At 37.4% G+C, this 23,190-nt stretch overlaps 2 long non-coding RNA genes across 2 annotated transcripts in view; both read left to right on the top strand.

Moving 5' to 3' along the window:
- The window catches only part of LOC146477707 (uncharacterized), a 545,413-nt gene that overhangs the window by 38,565 nt on the left and 483,658 nt on the right, over positions 1-23,190 (top strand). The gene's annotated exons all lie outside the window — the stretch shown is intronic.
- Positions 18,664-23,190, top strand: part of LOC146477710 (uncharacterized) — a 178,338-nt gene continuing 173,811 nt past the window's right edge. Inside the window, exon 1 of the long non-coding RNA XR_014865325.1 lies at positions 18,664-19,116. This is a non-coding gene — a long non-coding RNA (uncharacterized LOC146477710). The remainder of the gene's footprint in view (positions 19,117-23,190) is intronic.

Here is a 23,190-nt window from a genome sequence, read left to right on the forward strand (position 1 = left end):
AGCCCTGTTTAGTCGCACCAGTTGTTGTTTCTATAAGTAACGTTTGAGGTGATATCATGGTTTGCTTTTGCGGGTTGTAACAAGCCCAAAATAGATCAAGGCAGTCGGGATAAACAACTTGCGTATCATACTGGCTAGTTGGTTTCGCTTTTGTTTGGTGAAGTTTGTAAATAGGAAATTGACGAATGCAGTTCACAGGAAGTGGTCGAAATGTTGCCCAAAGAATCCCTCCTTGGTAGTGATGACTGTGCCGTGGCGAATTTTTCAATTCGATTATCAAATCCCGCGGGAGCATCAGAGACAAATCCCGCCATGTGCAAGGTGTTTTGCAAGCCTTAGTTGTGGTTTGCCAGGCTTGAAATTCGGTATGTAACAATTTACTTGACAATTTCAAGGCAATGATTCAATAAAAGTACGATTAACATAGATTTTCAACGGTTAACACCGACTGCTCGTGAAAAGAATAGATAGTCAGTACCTTTTAATAGAACTGCCGTTAATCGTTGTTAATCGTTGTTAATCGTTGAAATGGCTACATGTCTTCCTGTTAATCGTGTAGAATGCTAGTATTTTGCGTTATCAAGAGTGATATGTCGACAAACGGGACAAATCTGAATTTTACGCCAGGAAATGGACACATTTTCTGTTGCAGAATGTCACTGTTTACATTTCTGACATTCCTGTCATGACGTAGTAGTTTGTAACAGAATCAAATCAAAGCGTGACAGCATTCTTTTTGTTGCTCCCGCGAAAAAGACTGCTTTCGTCTACTGTGTTTCAAAGACAACGAGTGTATCTTGAATACAAGTATTTAATAGTCAGTGCATTGTCCTTTTGGTCATCCAGTGTCTATAATGTTACCGATATATCTTTACAAGATGGTAAAATTTCTCAATGGCATAAATACGAAACACAAAGCGGCGTGAAAAAGATACCGGACAATGGTTTTCAATCGAATTGCAGTTCACATGCAAAAGTTTGGACAAATCTGAGCTACATCGAAAAACGGGCTGAAATTCTACATAGGTTAGTTATGCTCCCAGCCCTTCAATTATTATTACTTTACACCACCAGAGTTCAATGACACATCCAGAAACATTTAAGCTTACAGCTCATCATAATAGACATGGCAAGTTTTGTAATAAAGTCAAAGATAATACCTTTGATAGCCTTGACATCACAGGAAGCCTTTAATCTTGTTGATTACTGAAACTAAAAAAAAAAAAAAAAAAATAGAAAATCAAACATTTAGTAGGAACTGGGATTTTAATTTAGTTTAGATTTATAATTATGCACATGAAAAATTTTGAAAGTCCTTATAAGAATTAGATTAAAAATTTAAATAAAAATAAAAACTGATTGACAGAAGCAAACAAAAGAGGGAGTTGGGGAGAACTCTTATTAGGTGTCAGAATAACTAAACTGTTTATTTTGTTTACCCACAAGATGCACTAAATTACAGAGATCAAAAAGTGGCAACAAATACATGTACAGTCAAACAGCAACAGGTTTGGAAACATACTACTGTACCCTTAGTTTCTCCTTTCCTCATAACAGATGTACCGACCAAAATGCTTTGACTGTTATTCAGACTTCTCTATCATCCATACAACAATGCTAATTAATATTAATATAAATAGTTAGAAATTGCTGGTATCAATGTTGTAACTTACCAAATCATACTCCAAGAACATTTGCACATCTTGAACAAACTCTTTAACACATGAACTGACAGATAAACTGAAATCAAGAGTAGAACAAACACAAACAAAGATAAGTTAGTGCAGTGTTCCCCTGCACATTAATGGTTGTAGCCAAAAGTGACATGACGACGAGATCTGTTGAAGTTTATCAAATCCATCATTAGTAATAAACATTATTTGTATTTTTGTCTCAAACCTAAATTTCAGCAATTTTGTCAAAGTACTGAAGTGGCCAGTATGGCTTAAATCTCTTGGAATGACCACCCTTACAAGTGACCATTTCCCTTTGAAGCAGCCATTATAAGGAAACCCCATGAAAACCAACCACAAAGTCTCAGTAAATTATTAATGAACATAGTATTAATATTTATTTTACAATCTCTTGGAAGTGACCATCTAATGCTAGTGATATGTTCTTAAGGTGTCAGTTCTCAAAAGAAATACAACCATTCTGTTTGCCTCAAATGTTGGATTATGGAGAAAATATTTGAGAACCTGATGCAAATTAGTCAAAGCCACGATCTTTCGCACACATACTGTATCTGGTGACAGTTGAGTGAGTTCATCCCTGCTCACCTCTTGTGTTATGAGGTTTGTATTACAAGGCAGTAGCTATATGTGTCATGAATTACGAATATAAGAAAGTATAACACTTGGGATCATTACAGGTCCACAAGTGACAAACATGTACAGTATTTACAACAACTTTTAACATCTATGAATAGTGAGAGCTTATTGAGTAAGTTAACAACTACAAAATATTTATTAACACTCTTGTTTTGCAGTGCTCGTCAATAGGAACTGTTAATGCTGATGAAGAAGTTATAAATTGTATTACGTTTGTTGAGGAAAATACATTTGGTGTTTAAAGATGTTGCATTATGTTTGTTTTTTTTAATTTTTATTTTAAATTTTATTCAGCTAGATGCTTGTATGTTTACATTCCTGCCAAACTGCTCTTGAAAGGTAGGCTGAGGTGATGACAGCAATGTGGGAAAGGAGTTGCTGAATACTCTTGAGATTGCTTGGGCAAGCATTGTACTATTGATAGCTGGAGTTGATACAGGTGGAGAGGATACAGAGAAGGTTGAAGCTGAGGTTGTATGTTTACATTCCTGCCAAGCCGCTCTTAAAGGGTAGGCTGAAGTGATGACAGCAATGTGGGAAAGTTAGGAGTTGCTGAATACTCTTGAGATTGCCTGGGCAAGCATTGTACTATTGATAGCTGGAGTTGACACAGGTGGAGAGGATGCAGCAGAGGTTGAAGCTGGGGTTGTATGTACAGGTAACCATGCTCACATGGGGAGGGATGTTGAAAGATTATTATTATTTTTTTTTTTTTTTTTTGGGGGGGGGGGGGGGCATTGCTTTTTTACTGTTGTTTATTCAGCACCTCAAGTTGACTGGTGATGAACACAGTCATTAGTCAACAGACAAGTCATGCGGATCATAAAGGCCTCTGTTCTATATTATAAAAATTAATTCCACCATTTTTCCTCGCAAAGCGAGGTTAACAAATTTGTCGGGCAAAAGGCCTGAACAGGGCTAAGCTGCGCGAATTCAAGCGAAAAATATATTTTATTTAATATATTGATGAAAGTGTCTGTGCTGTTGCCTGGCAACAGTGCAAACAAAGTTTGAATGAGGTCAGACAAAGAGAAGGTTGCTAGGCAGCAACAGGTTGGAGGACAGGCTGGCGTCAGACACAACTCATGTTTATTCATTGAGGGCTGACAATGTTTGTTCATCCAGTAGTGAAAAATGTTTACTGTTGGTGAAACATGACCAAATTGTGATGCAAATGAACACAGGAAAATGCACAAGGGACAAGAGAGATTCACCAAGGGAGATTAAACAACGAAACTCAGCTCATGCAGTGAAGAAGAAGAACGCAACAGGAAACCACAGAGCAAAGACAAAAGACAACATCACTTCAAATCGACTGTCCACCCAGCCCTAGCTTTGCCAGGCACATATTTCTAGACTTCCTACTCACGTATAGTATACTTGTTGAACCTTGGGGGTGATTTCCTCCAATTATTATTATTATTATTATTATTATTATTATTATTATTATTATTATTATTATTACTATTATTATTATTATTACAGAAAATTTGCAGCAATTGTTGGGTTTCTAGATCGCAAATAGCTGAAGGAGCTGACTGTTTTCCTATATGCATGATTGCAAAATAGCCAACTCTCTCAAAGCGACCAATTCTCGTAAGCGACCACCTCCCGTAAGTGACCACTTCGTAAACAACCGTTTTGTTTCCCAGTTAAATACTGTTTCAAGAGCTATCTCGTAAGCGACCACCACTCAAATTTCTAAGGGACCGCGACCACTTTTTATGCCAGAAATTTGACATATTCTTTTGTTTTCTGTTTCCGGTAAGCAACCACCCAACATATTCGTGTATGATCTGAGTAAATAATTACTCAGAAGTAACAAAAGTTCAATTTTTAATGACGCTACCCAGGACAACCGACAGTTTACAGACAGAGAAGATTATTATAATTAGATCTGTAGGTAAATGGCAATTGTTAAAGTAATCTGTTCCAAAATGTTACACAAAGTTTCGTCAGAAGAATGAATAGATGTGAAAAAATCAAATAAATTAGTTTCCATTTGCCTAACTTTAGCTGCTAAGGTAATATTTTTAGGTAATTCATTTATCAGTCCAGAATTAGGCTTATTTTGTTGATCTTAAGAGCTCTGTTTTAATATGATAACAAAGAAGTAGGAGCAACACAAATTTATCCAGTCCCTAAACACATTTTCTGGACATCCAGCCAAATCAACACCTCTTACAAACTGGGTTCAAGGTCCATACTGTAAGTTGCACCAGTCTCAGTCCATACTGTATGGACTGAGAAAATGAGATTTGTTATTTAGTAAGATATTTATTATATCTCTGAGGTTAATCGGGTGCGAAAAAAAGGACACTTTCAAATTTAGTGCGCAGTACAGTCAAATACAGCCTGCAAAATTGACCAATCAAACTCCTCATACTTAAACTGAGAGATACAATAAAAACTAATATGGCATGAATTTTGACATGCGATTGGAAAACACTGATGTGTATGTTGTAGGTTAAAATGAATCCCAGGTTAAAATGATTTCAACCTAGGTTGATTTGTATTTTCCTTTGTTTCAGATGTAAATTACTCAACCTTAACAAAGGAAAATACAAATCAACCTAGATTGAAATCATTTTAACCTACAACATCTATATGATTGCACAATAACAACAATTGATCTGAGACAACATTTAATGATTTTGAGGGACCACAGACAACTGCAGAAGGTAGAGTAACATGGTTTTAGCATCAACAGTCATTTGGATCATCTTTGATCAACATTGCAGAATTGAAGACAGTAACTAGCAAGATTGCCGCCAAGCCCCATACTTTAATTTTGCCGACATTTTACGACTTAAGGTGATTCCACTGAAAAAGAAGAAGTATTTAAAATTGTCTAAGACTTGGTCCAGTTCATGACTATGTTATGAGCATTAAAAAATGCAATAAAAAATGGGGATCACCATGCTCGTTTTTGTGCAACCTGGATGGCTATTATAGACTGTAAATAGATGACCCACGAGGTTTATCTTAGGAACGCTAGTAATCAGAAAAGGGAACTATCATTTCGAGAAAAATGAATTTCTTGCATTAAAATATCAAAGCAGTTCAACAAAATTTACGTTAATCTTACACAACAAACTATTTTAATTGAACTGGAATAAAGATTATGAAAGAAATTAAAGATTTTGCTGCATCTGCACGTACAAAGCAGCACTACCTAAATACGTGCTTTTTAACGCATTCAAATAAAAATATCTCAAAGTAGAGTATTAAACTTTTCTTTAAATCGCGATATATAGTGGTCAACCGTATGACATTTAAATTGATGCATTAAAAAATGGGGGTCACCATGCTTGTTTAGAAGAAAAGGACCATTTATTTTCCTGCTGAGCTTAACCTCAAGGAAATCCCGTAATGTTGTGCGTGCGCACGCTCGTGCGCACGCTAAATGACGCGAAAAATTATGCGCAGCAAGGATGGCAATGCAATTCAGCGGAATCACCTTAAACACTATTCATGCTCATTCTTTGTGTAACAGGTATGACAACAACACGTGTACAGTGAAACCTCTCCTTACGGACACCTCTTTAATACAAACACCTCTCTATTACGGACAGTTCACTTTTTCCCTGAGAGACTGAAATCCATATAAAGCCTACCTCTCTAAAACGGACACCTCTATAATGCGGACACTTATCCCTGTCCCCATGGTGTCCGTAATAAAGGGGTTCGACTGTATAATTTTATTGAGGCTGTGTGGAAATCTTTCCCAATAAATTGCACCAGAATTTTTTGAGCAGAAATTACAGTACTGTATCTCTTAGTCCTAGATCAACAAATTATGGACAATTATTATTCGTGGTACAAATAACGCGCCTTTTTAATAAGGAGCCTGGCCATGCGTGACTAGCTATGCAGATCAGGGTGGCGTCTGTAACTGCGTCATAAAAAACTACAAACTAACAAGAAATGCTTGATCTTTTGATCAGCTTCCACCAAAGTATCTGATACAAACGCAGACTTGAACTTACTGTAAGCATTCTGCGATAAATGTGACTCAACAAGACTTTCTTCGGATACATTTCAGTGAGCTTGAAATTAAGCTTAATTTGCATGTGTCCACCGACATAGCGTGCCTCATACTTTTCAACGCGAACCTCATTTAATCAGAGCCACGCAGAGACCTCGATCAAGTTAAACTTAATCCAAAGAAGCAGTTAATAGCAGTGTAAAACGTGTTCGTTATTAAGTCAAAAGTAAGATTATCAATTTCAAGCAACAATCTCTGCAACATGCATATGTAAGCTTAATTATCCAACGCGAAGCCTTCATGAACAATAAGACTTGCATTGATTAATCTCGAGCTTTTACGAAGCACTAAGACCCATCTTCATTGAAAGATTAAAGTGGATATTGAATCGAGGGCTGTTTGAAAGTTAAAAACGAAACTAAAGAGGGCAAACTATACACGCTATATCCACTTTGTCGTACGCTTAAGCTTACCTTCGACGTCAAATTTGCCAAACAATCAGCTTCGCGATCCACGGAGAAAGTTTGCCCACAGCTAAGCTCCATGAAGTTGATTCGACTCGCTACATTTTCTCGGTAAAAAAAGTTTTCTCACCCCATGATTGTAATATTAATAGCGAAAGTACGAGTAAATTATGTTTTAACACGAGAAGTCAGAAGAAAACCTTCTTCGCTTCCTCCTTCTCGGAATGCACGCTTTGATGAAGAAGGATTTTTTTTCCAGTTTCCAAATATGGCAGTGATCTGATTTGCCGGATTGGAAAGTCGGACAATGGACTTACGAAAATAAGAAAGTGGAATTCTCGTGCCTTTCGTACTTATTGCCATAAATTCGGTTCGTGATACTTACCTCGTAAAACAAGTTTTCTTTTCAATTATGTTGTTTTATGGACATAATTCTTAGGCTACACATGTATCCTGAAAATATGTATTATGTCCCATCGCTGAAAATGCAGAAAATCCGAAGCCCTGGCAAATTGATAACAATAAAAGGAAAAAAAAAAACTTAAAAAAAGAAAAGAAAGTAAAATCAGATCCTTACTCCTTGAGTGCTTTCCTCTCTTGGATATTTCAATTTCTTGATACATTTTCAACTTGTAAAGTAACTCTGATATGTAAAGTCAAACAAATCTTCCGCCTTGCTCTGCTATCGTCACTCGTACCCAAGCCTCTCGTGCGCCAGTAATGATGTTCCTTGATTACGAACACGACGCCAGCATCCAAACCTAACGACAGAAACCACACGTGCTTCCTTTCGGAGCAATTAAGGACGGTGCCTGCTAATACCGACGTATTTTTGCGCGGATAAAGCAGATGTTAGAAATGGCTATTGAAATCAAAAAAGAAAATTGGGAGTAACAACGCATATTTTAAAGGTAATTAAGCAACAATTATTCTGAAAAGCCGTAAAATACAAAGCAATGTATGGCGTCTTTTTTTTTTTTTTTTTTTTTCAAAATTGAAGCTTACCTCACGTTTACCTCAAATTTTCATTTTGGATACCAAGAGCACTTGCTGAGTTCTATATTTTCCGCATAGCCTTTTAAACCGCGCAAAAATAACCCTGTATTAGTTGGCCCCACCCATAGAAAACCCGAGTATCTCCAGATAAGCAGAACGTATGGCAGTAGCAAAAGTAGGCCAGCACCGCCCTTAAAAACCTTTTCCCCGCCCAGCTTCATGTTTAGTCTAAGTCCATTGATTGAGAACTCGTAACTTAGAAAATTCCGTGAGAAACATCCAAACTGCGAGCAGCTTCTTTTGTTTGATACAAGAAGCAGAGACCGATACAACGTAGAAATACGGTTTTGTTTGCCTCCCACGTAATAGTTTCTGTGTGTTCTGGGGGAGTTGTATTATGCTAAATTTTTCTGTTGAGTGTTGAATTTGAGGGAAAAAGGACGAATGTTCATGTTTATGTAGGTGCGAAAATTTAGATTTTTGTTGTTTTGTATGTCGGCGTTACATATTTCTATAGGTCATTAGCGTTCTTGTTTTTCCGTTCCTCGTTTATTAGTTTTTTCACTCCGTTGCCCTTTGTACTTAGTTTCTCGTTCATTAGTCTTCTTTGTTTTCGTAGGTTGTTTTCGTACTCGCTAGTTTTATTTTGCATAATGCTATATATTTTGGTTACTTGTTAGTTTTGTTTTGCTGCTCATATTGCGTAAGTCGTCCTAGTTCTAGTTAAGTTCAGTTTTGTTTTAAGTCTAGCTTCTAAGTCAAGTTCCAAGTTCTAAGTGTTTTTCTTGTCGTCACATTCGTCTTGTAAGTATTCGTCGTTTATTTCGCTTGTCGTTTTCTATTCGCTTTGTCATTTTCATTTTCATTGTTAATTTATTGATCTCTGTTATTTTTTGTTATTTTCAGTTACCTTACCTTACCTTACCTTTCCTTTCGTACTTGCTTTGGTTAATAAAATGTTTGGTTTGTGTACGAGTTAACACGTTTGCGACGACAGCTCGCTTTCTATGAAAAGTGGACAGCACGATACATAACAACAGCATATCATAGACAACGGGAACAAAAAGAAAATCATCACTTATGCTCTGTTTATACCAAACTTAAAAACATGCTGAACAACTCTCTAGTTAAACACAGTTCAAAATTGTAATATTCATAAAAGCTGCCTGCTTATGTTTTACGACTTCACATTTAGCATAATAAAAGTTTAGTTAAGATATGTAAGATTCCTTTCTCCAGTATTCTTCCAATTATTTTCATTTTGTTTAATCTGGTTAATCTGATAAACACGTTTAGTTGGTGAGAATGAGGTATAAGTACGTTTTTTTTTTAAAACAAAAATTAAATTGGTACAAGTACGTTTATATAAGTACGTTAAGTAGAAATTAAATTGACGTTTTATTCTATTTCGGAATTATTCACCTTACTATCTAGGATCGAGTTGAATTTGTTGTGACTGCTTTGAAGTTCATCAAAATTTACAGGACTTCGAGCGTTCTTCTGAGCAGTCTGTTATTTTCTTTAAGGGGAGAGATCAAAACTACTGATATCCCAACATGCCCCACCGGCAAACCACAAAATAGATGGTGGACTCTGCCTGTAAACAACAAACAAATTATACATTATTTACTGTCAGAACAACAAATGAACTAATTTTCTTTTATGCTGACCTCGTAACATACGTTAACATTTTACAATTAATAAGTTCTTCCTTCCGTATGCTTTTTCATTTTTTTTTCTTTTTTGCCTGCTATCTAGAGCCTAAATTAGCCAGGGAGCTAACAAGACAACCAAATGGTTCATTTAGCTTCCTTGCTTTGTACATTACTCTAACTAATAATTAATTTAATTTTATATATCACCACTAAAAGATTATAAGAATCAACATGTACACTGAAAAAAAGCACAAAATAAAGATTATTATTATTATTATTATTATTATTATTACCCCTTCCTCTACCTCAAAAGATGGTGTCTTTATTGCACAGCCACCCTTGTATCCAGCAGTAAAAACTAACAATGAGATTCAAACCTCATTTTTCTTGTTTATCTAGCAATGCTGACTCTTGCTAGCTGAATATTTCTGTGTCAACTCATATTTTAAAGCCAATAAAATTTTGTCGGCAGTGTTCATGAGATAGGTGGTGTCTTCGATAACCCCCCTACTCCAGACAAGGTGGGTCCACGTCGAAGAAACTTGTTATGATCAGTTTACTTAGGGATAGCAATCTCGTACCCAGAGTCTTCAGGCTTTTTGGTCAGCGGGGCAACGCCAGGAAGACTCTGGGGACATCGAAAAAATTCAATTTTTTTGATTGGCTGTTCCGTAACGGTTTCTATTGTTTTACAGCAGAAATCCTGCGGTAATAAAATTCAATGTCCCCAGAGTCTTCCCGGCGTTGCCCCGCTGACCAAAAAGCCTGAAGACTCTGGGTACGAGATTGTAGGGATAGTAAAACGGACAAAACACGTGATTGCGCGCGAAAATTATCACACGCGAGGAGCCGCGTCCTCTCGAGGAAAGCGGTTTCAGAGCGTGTTTGCGTGTTGTCCTCGCTTTACTGTCCCTAAGGAAAATAAGAAATTACTCGTAGTATGAATATCGACCGTCGTGTATTGACGTTTTCCTTAAAACCCAATCTCGTACCCAGAGTCCTCTGGCTTTTTGGTCAGCGGGTGGACGCCAGTAGAGACTCTGGGATAATGGAAAAATTTAATTTTTTCGATTGGTTGTCTGCATAACAATGGAAGACCGACAGGAAGTCCGTTGGTCATTTGCGGAAGTTAACCAAACCGGAAACCCCCCAACCAACTTCCTTGTTTTGGAGGGAGATTTGAAATGTCAAACTCGCTGTTTTGAAATTTTCATGTGTGTGTCACGATTATTTTATGTTATTTTTTTCATACCAAAAATAAGAAGGACTCCAATTCAAAGACGGGTTTCGGAATTATGTCAGTGAAACAATTTCTAGCCGACTAAACATTAGCCGTTTTATCGTAGGAAGTTTGCCACTACTGTCATACGACGGTAAAATGACACGGCCAAATGCGGTCAGTTTAAACTGATTACTGTCGCTGTTGCAAAAAATTATTTTCGGAAAATATCATTATATTAGTCAGTTTGGGAGAAAAAGCGGTAGGAGAACGAATTGGTGAAGCCGTTCGCAAGTATGGAAACATTAAACGTATTAGAGAGGACACTGGTGTCGTCAACGTACTAAATATTTCGAACATGTTATTTACTAGTGAAGGTTATCATTGAAAAATAGAGAAGTTCTTCAACATCTATAAACCTTGTCGTGGATGAAAATTTGGAGATGACTGATCTGGTGTGGAGTGGAGTCCATCTCAGGTTGCCGTTTCGATTAATTCCCTTTCGGTTTTGCCACAAGGGAAACGCTGAAGACATCTCTACGATGATCAAACACCGCACACGAGAGCAAAGGTTTCACTTTTGTCAGTCACGGCCCATGGCCAGCTTGCCAAAGAAAAATAATTCAGAAAAAATTGCCCCTTAGAGGCGGAGGTAATAGTGTGTTGAACATTTTTCTTAAATTTTGAGAGATTTTGTTTTGAGAATTTTGGCAGATTTTGTTCTAACTGTTCCATATTCCATGCAAAATAAGAACAATTAGTTATTTGTCCTAAAAAGTGTAAAGGGCCGTGGTGTGGGGTGTTAAGTTACCTTCAGATGAAAGTTTAAAATCTCAAATGTAATAGTACATACAGATTTAAAGATTACGCTTACAGTATAGGGGCAGTTGAGAATAAAGACTTGTTGTTTGTTACTTACTACCATCTTCTCTGCAAGAAAGTCAACACACTGTGACAGTGAAGAGCCACCCAACTTGACAAGTCAAAAAACAGGTGTAGATAAAACTGAAGCCTGAAGCTGGACTTCGAAATGCAGAAGTACCTTAAAATCTTTGCATTTATTTATTTCCCACCTGTACACAGACAAACAATGAAAAGAAAAAAACTCAAGTAGTGGAGTGGAGGCTCAATAAAAGAAATCAATATGAGGCTTATGAATATTAAGCCTCCTCAATCTTAAAATATACAAAAGTTATAACATAATATATTGCTTGGAGTTTTTATATAACTCAACAAATAATGTACACTGAGTTTAAAATAAAGATGGCAAAAATTTGAAGGTAATGATAGTTTAACTGTACTCTGGCTGTACATTAATATATGTAAGTAAAAATAATCTAACCTTTTTAAAATATTATTTTTCCCTTCATCTGAAAAAACATGCAAATACTCCATTGACGAAGTATGAGACAAGAAACTGTGGGTTCCCTTGCAGACAAATATTCCTGTTGAGAGGCCAAAGCAATTATGCTGTTGCAAAGTGTGAAATCATGTCAAAAGTACCATTTGTTGTTAAAAAAAAATAGATGAGCGGGGGTGTGACTTTCTGTGCTATATGTTATAAGGAAGAACACCAAGTCTTCCCTTGAAGGGTTCAATTGGGACGCTATTATTGAGGAGATACAGGAGAAGGCCCCTGCTCGATTTCATTCTACTGCAAGTGTACCTATTGTACAATTAAACATGGAAGCCAAGTACCCCAAGTTTGTGTGGCATATGACCTGTAGATAATGCTTGCACAGCCTTGTGCAGAGTTAAGTGACCACTTTCATCATAATTATATCCTTATCAAACACTCCACTTGTAATTGGCAAATTTACTAACATAATTATTTTGGCAGTGGATGGATTTTACTGAATAATTTGATGAAAACAACCCCTTCTATCATTTCTTCATGTAATATTCATTCATGTAATTATTATTGCTAGTAAATATTAGCAAGAAATTTGTGGTAGCCAGCAGGTTTTAGCTTAAAAATTATACTTCTTAGTGAATCATACGTTTATTGTTATTTTGCACTGATAATCAAACAAAAGAAAAAACTTTCAGACACTACAATACTAGCTTGCAAAAAAAAACTGCATTCAATATTTAGTAAAGAATGACAAGTCTATAAAATATATATGTTGAACATTCCGAGGATTCCAATGGGTCCTTTACTCCCTTCCCCTTCCCTGTTGGGGGTAACTAATAAAATTATGTGTAACCATTATCTCATCAAGTATATAGAATTTTTAAGTATAATTTGTTAACAAAACTGTTAATTATAGAGTGATTATAGATGAAACATAAAGTTTTACAGTCAACGCTTGTTAGACCCCCCCCCCCCCCAAAAAAAAAAGAATTAATAAATGACTATTCAATATATTTTATAAGTTAAAGAAACATCACTAGCCGTATTGTTTATTCTGTTAACAAGCTTAAAAGAAATTTGAAACATCTTTAGATACAGTTTTGTAACTGATGGTATGACAAATTTATATGATTTTCAATTATTATTTTGAATGTGTATTTCTATTGTTCTAGACCTTTGATCAATGCAGCTCACTAGGCTTGGTCCAGTCCCACAAACATTATGCGATATGCTGGATGACTTAAATTGTGGCCTAATAGACAATCAGAGCCCAGGAAAGGCTTGAACTAAGAGTCACGTTTGACAATTTTCAGTTTTAGTTCTTAGCTAACATTATTGTTAAGGGACCACAAATTCCCACAAGCGCTGTATAATTTACACAGTTCAGCAAAGGTCTCACAACACTGTGCCAATCATTCAGGATATTGGGGAGTTTGACAATAGTAATTATCTGTCGTCAAAGCAAGAGCTGCAAGATCAGAGAAGAGATTATATTATACTATTCAGCTGCAGAGTGTTAATTGAGTATAATACTTCCGTTGCCTGAAGTCAATTAAATGTGTGATACCTAATCACATCACCATCGAGCCGACCCAAAAGAAATGGCAAATCAGAAATTATCAATCATTCAGAAATTATCAATTTACCAGTAATGTGCCCTAATCAATCAGAATACATTAGGTAATGTGTGTCAGTATCTGAGTTATCTGACTCAGCTCTTAGTTAACGTGTACACTCCACGACCAGATGAAGTCAGGCCCCACCAAAATTTATGTCAATTTAATATAAACCCAATTTCCCCAATCCATTGACCCCTTCTCTGTGCTTCCTACACTGCACCCAAATTTATTAGAGAACTCACATAAGATAGTTTTAAATTATTTTACCTTGATTACATGTATACAAGAACAGACTAAGGAGATTATATGCATGGTATAGAAATTGGCTGACTAAATGAAGTACCATAGTGAGGATATCAACAGTCTCTCAACAATCACATCATAACCAATTTACTGATGAGAGGTCGCATGATTACCACGCTCCATACAGTTCTCATATATAATTATTACTCTGTGGTTAGGCAGAATAGCTGACTAATTAAACCTCAACACAACTCACTATCCTTATTTTCAAAGCCTGTTGGCACAATTATCCAATCTCTGTTATACTACTTTATTTTATTTCTAGATATATTATTAGTATACCTGGGAGCAACTCTACAGCACTAGAAGCATGCAAGATGTGAGCACTCTCTATCAGTTTTGCCAAAAGCTAGGCAAAAGGAATGTTTATTCAGAAAAAAAAATTCACAGTTGCTCTTGAATTCATGGCATGTATTAAATATGCTGATGTTGAAATTGTACTTAAGCTTGCATTCGAACACATATGACATTCTTAAATTCACTTTAAGAAAAGCGTGCACACAATTCAGTCTAATAAAATTAAAAAAATTTGAGACGAAAAAAAACTTAATTAACAACAGTAAATATTACTTATATTAAGAGGTGATTTAAATTATTTTCAAATGGTAACATGTATGTGTTCATTGAATCCCATTTGGAAATAAACTGTTAAGGGAAAGGGAGGAGGTAATTTGAACATAAATTTAATACACAGTCAGCTGCTCAGTTCTGTGAGAGGAGAAGTGATGGTTCCTTTTTATTTGTAAGTATATAAACAGTAATAAAGAAATATGTTACTTGTCTGTTGTAGCAACGTCGAATTAAGTCCACCTTTCGCTCGCTCTTACTTGAAAAAAAAATCCAGTTGCTTTGATCCGCTCTTACGGGAAAAAATCCAGTTCCTTTTGATCGCGTGTAGAATCAATTTTGGCTTTCTCGAACACTTTCAAGGCCCGATAAAACCTTCAGGCCCAATAACAGTAACGCGGCTGCCATTTTGGGGCATTTGACTTCCGCTTTAATCTTAGGCATGCGCACAAAGACCGGAATCCCACGTTTTCTGGGATAAGAAATTCCATTATCCCAGAGTCTCTCCTGGCGCCGCCCCGCTGACCAAAAAGCCTGAGGACTCTGGGTACGAGATTGCTTAAAACCTTGAAATTTCACCATTAATTTCTCGTTGCAATTCCTCAGACCTGACAACGCCAAAGAAATGTAACACCATATTACAGTTTATTTTTGGCTGATTAGGTCTCTTGTAGATCCTACGTCAACTGACAGCATTATCGTTCGCGGTCCTTTGCAGTTTTCACGTCTACCATAAATAACGCTAGAACCATTGTTTTGTTAAATCAGTAACCATTTGGTTTTCTAAAGTGCTCGTTGCGATCCCCGTCGTGACTGTTTAGATCCCTTATCTGATCGGGGGAACACGAGTGTACAAATTCCGATGCCGTACTCCCCATACATTAGTATAACATCTTATCCTGTGTATTATTGGCAGCGACTCCCCCTCCCCCATCCCCCTTTTCTCCCGTAACAAACTAAGGGCCAACCAAGTGATATCACACCCTGCTGTAATTGGGTGGAAACTGAGAATTTTGGCTTGATTTTTGTTGGGTTTGAAACCATGGAAAACTTGGTTTGTGTTTACATGTGAAGGAATTTGAACTTCATTATAAATGTTGACTTATTCCACAATGGATGAACGAAAAACTGGGGGACATCCATTTAAACGTGGCAAGGAGGCTAGTGTGAATTTACTAAAAATTCTCCTATCAGAATGTATCAGAAATCCCGCGTCTGTGAGGGTGGCTATGGCGCTCTGAATTGTGAAAATTCCAAGTCTGAATACCTCGGGGTTACATTAAAACCACGTATGAGCTCAATGGCTGGGAAGACATTAAATCATATTTCTTACTTTAAATACCTTGGATCTAAGATCTTGATTCTAGAAAGAGCCAAGTATGTAAAGGTCTCTCTCGGTCAGTCAGTTGGCACCATTTGTCGCTCAAGCTTACTTTAGTGCAGTAGAACTAATACTTGTGTATAACTTTGAAATGTTGAACAGTAAGTGCTATAGCTAAACAGCAAAAGAAGCTAAACTAAAAATGGATGCCATACTAACCTCCTTCTTGCAGTTCAAAACTCATCTTAGACGCAGCACGTTTCCCTCCCAGCAAAACTTCCCAAGTCCAGTGTGCTGGTCAAAAGGTGACCAAGTATCAGACATTTTGCTCTGAAAACCAGTTTCGGTCGTAGAGCGGCAGGAAGCTGGAGAAGAAGTGGAGACGTTGGGGGTGGGGTGGGGCTGGGGGGTGGTGGAAGGGGAGACCCCCAAATATAAGGGGCCAAAAACATCAATCTTCGAGTCCGGAAATGTTTAAGATCATTCACAATTTCTTCTCCAGACCCCTCACCCAATCCCCTTCTCCGAAGTTGCAGTGTAATTCCTGGTTCTTAATTAACACACCCTGATGTATACACTGTTCTTGTTATCTAAGATCTCTCTGTTGCAGTGGCTGACGGCGACATTTACAAAGAAGTTCTACCTTCCGTTTGGGTGTGGGCCGATTAATAATGATGGTGGTACGTATTAATTCTAACCCATGAGAGCTATCAAATTCATACAATGTTTCTTCAAAAGCTTCAAAACCCTTTGAGGTAGGAACGGTTCGTGTACAAGATAGGAACCTTTTATTTCGTTTCAGATACTGGAGGCGTTGTTAAGTAGAGGATAGTCGGCGCATTTTCAGTCGCTTTATGGACTGTGGTTCAAGGATAGTTTAGTCGTGAAATTGTCGAGTTGTTTCTTTACACAAGAAACTCAAATTGATATTGTCTCTCTCTGGCGAGGTGTATGATTACTGGCGAATAATTCCTGGGGGCAATAACTGCTTGGCGATGGACGAGTGTGCCATCTACAGGAAAGCAGTAATGCTCCGAGTTCCTTCATGGTACAAAAAACAAATTAAGTCAGCTCCAAGCGCTTCAGCAGAAAATGCGAATTTGTGAAGAATCGTTTTCTTCAGTTTTCAGAAAAGACTGAGATACAAACAAAAGCAACATAACTTGAGTTTGTCCTTAAAGCTTCCCTGATGAATTTTTGCACAGTTGAATCTTAATAATTTGAACCCGTGAAAATAATCCCACCTACAACGACATCATTTTATTATTATTTTTTTTTTAGGTTTCCTCTTCATTTGTAATTATTTTATATTGATGCTGAAAAACCCTTTCCAGGGACGCTCAATAAAGTGTATGTATGTATGAAAAGTTCGAATTATCAGCGATTAAATTCTCTAAAAGCGCAAAGCAGGAGAAATTCGAGTTATTGAGGATTCGTTTTACCAATTGTGTACTATAGGAAGGTTGCGTGAGCGAAAGTTGAATTCTGCGAGAGAGCGAAGGGAAACTCCATTTGTAGCAAAAATGTTTTTTGAAGGTATTAAGAAAAAACCTTTCTTTTCTGTTCACCATTTTGTAATGTGTTAATTTAAAGACCGAGGCGCAGGAAAAGTTGGTGCCGCCAGCAAATTGTGCGCAGACTAGCGCCCGTACCCTGAAATGGCGGACAAGTATTAACATTACTGGTGCTAAGACCGGGGCACCAAGATCAAACGGCCTACGAGTATCAACACTAGAGATAAGGTTACCGTATACCTTGAGAGGTGTCTCGCGTCCAGTTTAAACTGGAGATATCCAACCCCCTACATCAAATTAAAGCTTATAGAGCCAGCTATCAAACTACACAAATAATTTTGAAATAAAATAAATTGCCTAATTTTTCACGGTCTCTAAATGCGAGCGTCCGAATCACTTTTTGAAAGCTACAAGTCAAAGCGAATTTTGTTTTTCGCTAATTTAATTTGCTCCTTAGTTTCCGGACCCAAAGCGCTAAAAAAACGTGTCTGCGTTTTGCCATATTCAATCGCAAAGAAAAACTTACAGAACATTTGGAAATAGGATTAAAAAACGTGGAGTGATCGTACAAAAGTTGTTATATGTTAAACAAGCTACTGTCCAAGTTTGAAAGCAAACGAACACATTCCTTTTAAGTTTTAGCCTTTAAAGTGTCGCCTCCAAGTGAAAAAATTGATTCGACAAAACAGTACTAAAAAAAACGCAAACAATTTTCTTTCAAAATTCTTGGTATAGTTTGATAGCCAGCTTTATACGCTTTAATTTGATATAGGGTTCAGGTATCTACAGTTTAAACCGGACGCGCTACATCCCTTGGACTCGAGACACCTCTAAAGGTACACGGTAACCTTAAGACCCGTGCCCGGCACAAGCGGTTCACGTTCTTTGCCGTCGCAGTGATCCGCTTGTCGCCATTGCACTAATAAAAAGGTCTGTTAATACAAGGGCCCATGTCCGAGTACCATTTCAGGGCAATAAAATCAAACGGCCTGTTAGTATCAATTTCGTGTGTTTGATGTAACTTCTCAAATCATCAATAGTTTAGACAGTCAAAGCAACTGTTCACTAAATTTTAGGATAATTACGATCACATTTCTAAATCTCCTTCACTGTAGTGATTTCATTTGTTTTCTCCACATGAATTATTAATGAGTTTAAAAAGGAGAAATTCTATGTTGATATCTGTAAATCAAACAGCAGATATATACAAATTCCTTCAATTGACGAGTTTCTTTGTTCCCTTCGCTTATGTTCTGATAGCCCAACTGCTATTTCAGGAACATTTCATGTTGATCTGTAAATCAAAGACAGATATCATACTCAAGCATTTAAAGTTCAAATGGTTTAATAAAATTCTAATATTACATTTTACTCCGAATTCGTTTCTCGGAGTCAATTTCATATTCGCCTCTTGTTATCTACTTAGTAAAAGTCACTTGCCACAAAACATTCGACCCTGCAATTGCGTTACAAGGATTATAGAAAAAGACAAAATCTTCTGAATTTGTGTCTTCTGATTCTAAAATGTTGAATCTGGTTTAACTTTCAAGTTCATTAACGTCTACGTACAATTGAGGTACCAAATGGACCCTGTTAGAAATATGTACGGCTGTACAATTGCTATCTACCTAACTACAAAACTTATACCATGTCTTTGGTTTGTACAGCACGACATAGCACGAAATAATGTTCACGTTGGTTACACGTTACTTAATGAAAGCAATAACATTTGGCACGAAACAATTTCATGCCGTACCTTAATTACAGGAGATTTAACAGCACCAGGGTTATAGAAAAAGACAAAATCTTCTCGATTTGTGTCTTCTGCTTCTAAAATGTTAAGTCTGCTCTGAACTTCAAGTTCATGAACGTCTATGTACAATTGAGGTACTAGATTGAGGCACCCCAAGTTTGAAATATGTACGGCTGTACATTTGCTGTCGACCTAACAACAAAACTTATACCATGTCTCTGATATAATGTACTAGTTTGTTACACTTCATAAAACCAATAACATTTGGCACGAAACAATTTCATGCCGTACTTTAATGACAGGAGATTTAACAGTACAAGGATTATAGAAAAAAGACAAAACCTTCTGAATTTGTGTCTTCTGCTTCTAAAATGTTAAATCTACCTTAACGTCTATGTACAATTGAGGTACCAAATGCACCCTGTTAGAACTATGTACGGCTGTACAATTGCTATCTACCTAACTACAAAACTTATACCATGTCTTTGGTTTGTACAGCACGACATAGCATAAAATAATCTTCACGTTGGTTACACTTTACTTAATGAAAGCAATAACATTTGGCAAGAAACAGTTTTCCCCGTACTTGAATTACAGGAGATTTGTCAGTACAAGGATCATAGAAAGAAGACAAAACCTTCTCGATTTGTGTCTTCTGATTCTAAAATGTTAAAATACAAGTCAGTTGCTTTGACTTTCACGGTCTTTAACAGCTATTTACATTACTTACACTTGAAAGGCAATTTCTTCAACAAACCGATCCATTTGGGAATCATGAGACGAGAGAAACCCCACAGTCACCCCAACAGCAATTCACATTATCACCATGACAACGGACTTTCGTTCTCACTTAATACTTCAGTTGTCTGCAGGTAACAGTGAGCCGATACCAGCTTCACATGCGATACGATACTCATGAGATATTTCCCGATACTTGACACTTTTTTATATCGATACTGTGACGTCTTTGCTCCAGACTTGTACTAAGACGTCATTACCGTCGGTAGAATCCAGGCTTAAACGAGTAGAGAACGCTCAAGTTGCTGTGCTGCCAAGAGGGCAGTAAGATTCTTCCGGGAAATAAAGTTATGCTTGAGAGCAGTAACAATTAAAATTCTTTCAATGTTATGTGGAATACAAATCACGCTTCTTTGAGGTTGTTACTTCAACGGTATCGAAACAAAACCTGTGTCGTTCACAAGTATCGATACTTGAACACTCCCAGGTATCGACTATGTGCCATCAATATCGACTCACCATTACGCTGCAGACTTCAGACTGAGTATCGGCTGCAGACCGAGATAAAATTCTTCACCCAGCCTTGTGCGCAATTAGAAACGGCCAGGGTAACAGTACAAGGTATGTGCACAATAAAACAACAACATAACCATGCATTTGCATTACATGCCACATGTTGGGATCGACAGGAAGAGAAGCATCTCTGCGGGGAACTTTGATAGATTCTAAATATACAATGACACTTTTCAAGAAAACCGCAAACTCTTCCACTCCCACAGCAATGCTGTACAAGGTGGTTCTACCTTTTGAGTTTGCAATTGAAATCCTAAAGTGTGACCATTCAAATGAAAGCTACTGAGCAGTACTTTCCTGTGGTGCTGTTTATCATGCTGTACAAGGTGGTTCTAACGTTTAAGTCTGTTGTTTAAATCCTAAAGAGTGACCATTCAAATGAAAGCTACTGAGCAGTACTTTCCTGTGGTGCTGTTTATGTTGTTGTTCAAGATGGTTTTATCTTTTGAGTCTGAGGATGAACTCCTAAAGTGTGTCCATTCAACTGAAAGCTACTGAGCAGTACTTTCCTGTGGTGCTGTAGCTACACGAGGTGGTTTTAGCTTTTGAGCCTGTGGATGAAATCCCTCACATGTGACCAATCAATCAAAGCTGCTTAACACCACTTTCCCATGGTGTTCTTCCTTGTCTTCTCAAATTAAATTTTAGGATTTTCTCAAATTTCGAGTTTTAGATGCTCTTTGGAGTAAAACTCAGATTCATGCCGAGTTTAGTTTTCTAAATATCCACACGATTGTGACCAGCACGTTGATCTCCTTTGCACTTGCCTCACATCTAATAGCAAATGTTTAAACACACTTCAACGCGGACTGCATGTTATACCCAGCCTCCAACTTTTCAAAACTAACCTGCTTTCGTCATGATGCACAGAATTTTCCCCAAATGCTCGAACCTCTTACATCACTTACTACACAAAAAATGAAGAATTTGGCTTGGTGTCTGGTTAAAAGGATCATTGATAACTTCTAGTCTGTCAAGATTTCATTCCGCTCCTGAGTCATTAATCAAGCAAGCGCGGCCACCAGTGGTAAATACAAAATAACGCATTTCGAGCTTAGAAATGGAGCTGCCTTGAAACGAAGGCTTATGCAGGGATTCCCTTCAATCAATCTTCATTATCGTATCGTATTGTAGTGGTTTGTTTAACAAAAATTCCCTGCATAAGCTCAATTACAAGCCTGCTCCAGTTCAACAAGTCCAAAATTAAACTACTCAACAAAAGGAGCGTCGTTACCTTTGACAAACACAATTAACACAGAGGCAAATTTGAAGACAGGAGACAGTTAACCCTTTAAGCCCTTATGGAGATCAGTAGCTTTGTCCTCCTTGAAATACCGTAAACTGCCGCTTATAAGCCCTGGGCTAATACAACTTCGTAAGGGGTTCTAGATGGGCTTATAAACGGAGGGGCTTATATCCGAGGGGGCTAATAACCGGAATAAAAAAACCGTTTCCAAACGAGCTATAGCAGTGTTGATCGAAATACGTATTTCACTTACTGGTCTTTAAATTTCGAACAAAATCAGAACCAACAACACGAACAAAACTAGACGGCGCTTTATATCCGGGGGGAGGGGGGGGGGGGCTAATAATCGGATCTATTTTTTGGTTTACAGCTAGATGGGCCTAAAACCGGGAGGACTTATAAGCGGAGGAAGGGTGTGCTCATAAGTGGGGAGGGGGAAGTGGAGGCTTCTAAGCGGAGGGAGGGGGGCTGATAAGCGGCAGTTTACGGTATCGGTAAATCAAACACGCAGATCACGAGAATATAGCAAATGATCACTGAAAGATTAACTGGTATTGAGCAATTTCTCCCAACCAATACCACAACAAATATGAAGACGCCAATAAGGAGAATTTGCGGTTTGATATTAGGGCTTAAAAGGCTAATGACACTGCTAAGCAAGGTTGATACTCTTCACCATTCAACTTCACTTTAACAAGAAAGTGTTTCGTTAAACATTGTCAAAACCTCACACTAGGAATTTAGAATTGGTTCGTGTTTAGCACGCGTGCGGGAAGATTGGAAAGTAGGAGATAACTTTATAGCCCCGTTTACACATGCAATTTTTGTCGCACGCTAGTTGCAGTTTCAAATCGCACGCGTAAACTAGCGGCCATTCCAGCGCTCATTTGTCACTGGGATATCGCAGGAGGTTCGAACATGTTTCAAAAGTGACACAATTTTGCTTGATTTTTTGAAAAAAGTACAGCGTTGAAAACACACCAAAAGAAAAAAACTATTGGTTTAAAGTACGATTTGAAGTTGCAGCCTTGTGCGAGAAAAAATGTAGTGAAATGTGACACAAATCGCTTGTGTAAAACGGCCTTTAACGTTCGCCGAGAGCAACTCAGTTTCTGAGTGCTTTTAAAACTTTTCAAGTGTCCATAACTCGATAGACGCACAGCTAAGGGGATGAAACAGACGCGATTTGGTACGGAGGCAAGTGGTGGAACGGGGAAAACGTCGTCTGGTTACTTACACTAATCCTTCCTTAACAAAGCTAACAGAAAACGGTATAAAAAAAAAAACAAACAAGAGTGAGCGAAGTAAATCTAAAACCGTCGGAGCTTCCCTAAGTTTATTAGTTACGAGCGTTCTGAACTTCTTTTTCTAAATAATATTTTTCCTTTCATGCAAGAAACCGTATTTTTGCGCCGTTTTGAAAATCACTTCAACTGATTTTAGAGTTAAGTTCAAAAGCAAAGTTGGACGCATTGAATCGCTACCGTCCAAGGAACTTTTGTGTCTATAATTAACATACTAATGAAAAAAAAAAAAGCTGGCTTTTGGAA

The sequence above is a fragment of the Pavona decussata genome, unplaced genomic scaffold, assembly GCF_977016875.1.
Source record: "Pavona decussata unplaced genomic scaffold, jaPavDecu1.1 SCAFFOLD_69, whole genome shotgun sequence".
NCBI classification, from domain to species: domain Eukaryota; kingdom Metazoa; phylum Cnidaria; class Anthozoa; order Scleractinia; family Agariciidae; genus Pavona; species Pavona decussata.